This window comes from Nesoenas mayeri (genome assembly GCF_963082525.1).
Source record: "Nesoenas mayeri genome assembly, chromosome: 2".
NCBI classification, from domain to species: domain Eukaryota; kingdom Metazoa; phylum Chordata; class Aves; order Columbiformes; family Columbidae; genus Nesoenas; species Nesoenas mayeri.
Genome location: NC_137543.1, coordinates 123,622,217 through 123,628,599, shown reverse-complemented (window position 1 = coordinate 123,628,599; position 6,383 = coordinate 123,622,217).

Genomic DNA, 6,383 nt, shown 5'->3' with positions numbered 1-6,383 from the left:
TTTTATTTTAACTTACATTAGCTACTATTTGTTTTTACTTGACAAAATAAGTTTTTTTCTTCAGAGCACAGATAAAATATGGTAAAACTTGTGAAGTCAGTAACAAGACAGTATCTCTCTTTAACGTTTGTTCTTATTTCTAGGAAGCAGATAATTTGATAATGAGGTCTTAGTTTTCCTATTTCACTCATTTTAAATAATCTACAGGATTGCCAAAATTACTGTAGAGGTTGGCCCTTTTCATGTAGGATCTTAGGTACACATATAACAACCTTGATGAACAAACACTCAAGTGGTCCTTAAAAGTTCAGCAAAATATGTAAGAACTGGGCATGACATGTACCTATTCCTCCCTATCTGGTGTCGTTTAATGTTTCAGTCTAAGGCAAAGAGCTGATGGATAAATGGTCTCCCTTCCAACATAGAATTCTAGAGAACCTATCTAAACAGGAAGCATTGCCAATTAGTACCTAATTTGCAGGCTAACATAATTCAGCACAAGTGCTTCTATGGACCAGATGTGTTAAAATTCATGCTTGGATTTTTAACTTTTGTTCCTCTAACTATAAATGAAGCATCTTTAACACACATATTCTATTAACTTGCTCAGAAAATAACAACACATTCGGTAAGTCAGAATGAACTCTATCAAGATCAATTCTACTGAATCAACCAAATTGCTTCTGAAATGAACTTCTTCTGCTACAGCTCTAATAATTTAACCTAACATCTTACTTCACTAAGAACATTAATAGTTAATGAAATCCCAGAAGTAAAACACAAATGGAACCTCATTCTGCATGCTGTTTTTACCAAAGACCTAACTCAACAAATAGCACTGTGAAATACAATGTGAAAAAGTACACAATAAAAGTTAATTTTTGTTTTAGCTCAGGCCCATGATCTAGATTTTAAAAGTGATTTTATCTGTAACCAAAAATATATATCTTAAGCAAGATCCAATTTTTCAGGAATGGATGTTCAACACTTCATAAAAACATGCCCTGTTTCCTCAGAAACTCTGCCACAGCTGTTCACAAAGGAACCCCCAAACCATCCCCATTTGTGTGATCAGTTGGTAATAGTGTAGTATGTACAAATGCAACACATACAACCTGCCGAGCTTACCTCTCCACATTCCCCAGAAACAAACAAACAAACAAAAACAAAAACATCTTACAAGCGCAATACATGAGTTGTTCATTTCTCACAAACCAATCTCCTGTACAGCTAACAGGAATTTAAGTGAGAGCTTGCACAGAGGTGAGGCTGTTATGTTACAGGTTAGCAGAGCAGAACAACTAGATACTTCTACACCACCCAGGAGGTGGTGTACCTTTGGAGAACCAGGCTTTAAATTCTTACTGGGAATTTTTTCCCCATGTGGGTTTGTTTCGCCAGATGAGTCAAAAGTCCTAAGAACCTTCTCTGCTCTTGTTCTTTGTCGCCCAATTTGATTTAGGTTTGTTACTGAAAAACTAAATAGAATTGAGACCGTGTGTAGACAGAGCTGTCCCAGCCAGGACAGCACCTGAGGATACGGTATCTCGATGTGGCACAGCCTGTGACTTTCCAAAAGAAATCCCTCAAACATCTTTTGTTTTCTAATGCTATGTCAATTATGCTTAGAAATGTGTCATATTTACTATTTTTGCCAGAATTACTGTAATACTGCAAGGAAATTAAATTACATGAAATTGTAAAGAATGAGCAGAAAAAGAAAAATGGATGAAAGCATTTTCTGACCAAAAAAAAAAAGAGCATTATAAATACTGCCGTACTGCTGGGGAATGGGGGCTCCTTACCTGTAATGTGCTACCATTAAAGAGGTTTGTAGCACCGCAGATTGTTGTTCCCTTGGAAACAAATCAATTCAAAAAACCCTGCAAAGATTTAACATCCCTATTAAAACTGAAATATCTTCATTTAAATCTCTTATGGTCCAATCCTGTAGGTCCCTTTCATGTACCACTTTGAACAATTAATAAATCACCTGATGAAAGACAGTCAGGTGAAGTCTTTATCAAAAGTCTAAAAGTGGAGGAGAAAATAACATAACAACTTTTCTTTGTCTTGTATTCTGATTTGAATACTAGAGTCTTTAAGTCACATTCTGTTGAGCTTTCATGGCCTTCCGCAATGTAGTATCACCCTTGGAATTTTGTTAGTTCACAAGTGTCTCATTATATGAACACACGGAGTCACTGACAGAATAAAACTTCCGGTGTGAGCAAACAGGCCGGTGATAAAAGAGATATTTTGATACTGCGGCAGCAGAGAATCCAAAGTTTGAACACTTCACAGTTTGAAGTGTCAGTTCACTGTATGAAAAAAGGTAGAAATTACTTGCCGAACCTGAGTCCTGAATGTCCCAAAAGTTTTGAAATACTCACCCTGGTGTAGGTGCAGTGGACAGAAGTCAGGCTGAGAATGCCTGAAAGGAGGTGTCTGCAGGAGGGCTGCAGACCATGCAGCTTCTCCTCAACTCCTGTTTTAAAAATTCTGGCTAAAACTTTGAATTATGAACAATCAAACACCCCACTAAGAGGCATTTCTCTTGTGACTTAGCTACAAACACCACCAAAATGAACCCAGATAAATCTTAAGGACAGACAGTATTCCTGTGGATGACTCTCCCAATGGAACACCCCAACCAACCGAGGTCCCTTACAAACAAAAAAGACGTGTCATTCAGCACAATCCATTCCTCTTGTCTACTTCTACCACCCAGATGATTGGCTCTGTAAGAGCCAAATTCTCCTGATTGTTCCCAAACTGTGCACCCCTGGTCAGAGTCTTGGCTATCTCTGTGTTCCAGGAGGGGCCCCTGTGCACCACTTATAAAAGATTCGGCAGTGTCAGTCTGCGGGAGTTATCACAGAGCATTCAAACTAGTCAAGGCAAATGGAAGGATTCTCTGTTGGTTGTGTTCATGTTTTATGCGCACAGATGAATAAAAATCCAGTATTCAGCCAAAAAGTCGTGCACATTTGAAGATGCAGTTGCAAGGATTAAACATACCTTTCTGAACTCTTAACAGTTATGTATCCTTGTATTATCAGCTCCTAATAAGATATAATATAATATATTATAATATAAATATAAATATAAAATATAATTTAATATAATATAATATAAATAATACATATTTATAATACATATTTTTACAAGTTGAAAAATCACCGTATTTCCTATTTACAGATTTTCTTGTTGCCTGTACTTTCTCAGCCACCTCTGATGAAGGTTATGGTGGAAAAGAAATGTAGATCACTGCTCTTCAAGGAGAACACAAATCTGCAAGTTCAGGACTCACACCACATAACAAGGGACATATCCCAGACAGTATCTATCTTGTCATGTCATAAAGAAAATATAATGAAAACTGTACCAGCTTTTGAGCAGAAGTACTAATGTGGCTCTTGCAACACACATCATCTGTCAAATACAGCTATCTCGGTTCCAACATGATGAGTTACCACCTCTCTTTAATGTATATATTTGCACTATCTTATTCATTCACTTTACGTACTATGATCGGAGACTCAAAATGGTTCCTCAAAACTATGAGTATGAAAACTTACTGTTTGAGGAATCTACGTATCAACTATTCACATCAGTCCTGACCCTCCTGGGTTAAACTAAGTGTTAAACTTAGTGTTAAACTAAGAAAACCTCTAACATCAGAATCCGAAATAATATTGAGGACTTACAAGAACAAAAAATTAACTTTATATAGTATGCATCTTATTTTGAAAACTCTACTTGTCACTAAATAATGAAGTATGTAGAGTTATGGAATTCTAGTACTGTAAAGTTACAGTAGCATTCGACAGCTCCTGGAGTATGTCTCAGAAATGAAGACATTAAAAATTGTCATTTTGTCTACACTATATTTATTATAGCAAGTGATACAGTTGAGAGGAAAAGAGCTAAAGCTTCCTGGCATTAAAATCATTTACTTGGGTTTGCAACAGATGCAGCAAGCTTCAAACTAGCTGCCCCTGGTTTAAACATGAGGAAAACCTTACACAATAGCACACCTCTTTTCTCAACGTTTGAAGTTAGTCCTTTCTCTAAAACCGCTTCTCTCACAAAACTTGCTGTACCTCAGTTATGACACTCCACTAAATTTGCATGTGACTCACAAAATGCCAGTGTGATGTGCTTTTTATTGAAACACTTCAGACTCATTAGTCTGTTTTGGTAACAAAGAATGTCATAGTTTATATTTAAATGTTCAGATTCACTACAAATCCAGTTCTCCCTGAAAATATTTGACACCTTGAATAAATTTGGTTAAAAGAGAATGGAGCTTGCTCTTTCATGATCAAGACTGTTCCAGGGTTCATGCCTGCTTTTTCTTGTGCTGGTTCCTTGCACTATTCTCCACACATGTAGGTACCACAGAGTCTTGTCAGAAAGCATTTGCTCCTTGAGAGGTCTGCCAACAAACTGGCTAACAAAGTTCTCAAACAGTGTTTGACAACTTTTAAGATAGTCTCTGAGCAAATACTGCTAAGAGTAATTATAGACCTGTGACCCAGACAACCCAATTTGTTAAGTCTCCCCATATCTCCTAATTGGAAGACCCTGTTAGCAGACATCAGTTAATCACGCAGCTTATCGCTTGAGAAAGTAACCACCAAGACTTCAAACATGTACCTTTTCTGAGTCATTCCCTACCCAAACTCCACATGAAAACTGCGAGGTAAAAAGTTTCATTTGTTCAAAAATAAAACCGAGCGGCAAGCTAGCTAATGTAGCTTGACACAACGTAATTAACAGACTCTTGGGTGAGACTGTCTGGGTTTGGCAGCCTCCTGACAGCCCTTAGTAAGACGTTAAAGCGATCAACACCTGACATCTGTTAGCAAAGAGGCACTCTGAGGTAAAGAGCAACTAAAGCTAAAGAAATCAGGTACTTAGACCAGTTTAACTTTTTCATGAGGTGATATCCTGCCTGACACTGTAATCTTTCTTCCTGAAGTGACGCAAGCCTTAAGTAAAGGAAAACAACTTGTAGTCCCTCCCTTCCAATATGCAGTAATTATTTTTTAGGTGAAGAACAATGAAGAACTACTCATCCCTGTGTAAAAAGGAATAAAAACAACTCCAGCACTAAATGTGTGCCAATACCAAACCGAATGTGATTCTTAAAAGGAATTCCTTTAATGCTGTGCTGATGTGAACAAAAAAAAGCTACCTGAAACAAAATGCTTAATTCAACTGACTGCTGAGGCAAAGAATATCCACAACAAGAAGTTCCATTTATTTGAGTTCTCTATGTGGACTTACTGAGGCTTTGGGGATGGTTAATAATAAGAAAGAAGAAAAGACAACACAGTTGCAGGTTAGAGATGAACACCCTGAAAGTAGTAAAAGAATGCTTTAATTTGCCTTTGCATTTTTAATATATAAGATATATGTTTTATTTTAAAAGGTCATGTTCAGAAAAGATTTTGGATCAGCTTATCAAGCCCATAAAGAGAGAGACGAATGCATTTTTAAAGGGCTAAAGGATAGCTATGATTTTATATTAAGTATCACACAGAAAACCTCAGTAAGTACTCATCACACTGTCATCAGGGCTCTTCACAAAACTACTACATTCAATAAAAAGGAATACTAAAAATGACAATTATCCCTGTTAAAAAAAAATGGTAACAAGATAACATTCCCCACATAATAATGCTTTTACTAATGGCCAAAGCCCTGACTATAAACAAAGATGTAACAACCTGTTTGCTTTGTTTGTTTGGTTGTTGTTGTTGTTTTTTTCAATACAGCATCTGCTGTGCTCTGCATAATAATGCCAATTACCTGTATACTTTTTTTCTTCTTTTTGGTATTCCCGGGCACTTGACATGACTTGAAAGTTTGCTTTTGTATGGCCTGGCCGTAAAATGGTGCCAGTCCAAGCTGAAGCATGTCGACATTGCAAGAGCTGCTGTCCGTTCCTCTGGATATCATGATTTTTGGAGTGTCTTTTCCTACACAAACGTTTTTCCGGTATGCCCATTACATTCCATTTCTGATTTCTGTCAGGAAGGTGAATCAGTCTGTCCCAAGACAGGAGGCCACGTCCTGGATGTTTGGCAAATACTGCAGGGCTGTTACAAGCCGTTGGCACTGCCAAGATCTTGCTCAGGTGTGGAGTTTTGGAAAGCAAGTGGTTCCCCAGCTCTCCTGATGCCGTGGTATTCCTGTGCATCTCCACCGGACCGCACTGGTACGAAGCGGAGCCTTTCAGCCATGCCCATTCAGCCACCATAGCTCCCCTTCGGTATGAGTAAATATAAAATTTTCCTGTCTGTGAAGCCTGAACGAGTAGGCAGATCTATGTGGACAGGCTAACGCTAGATGTAACTTTCACAACATCGCCA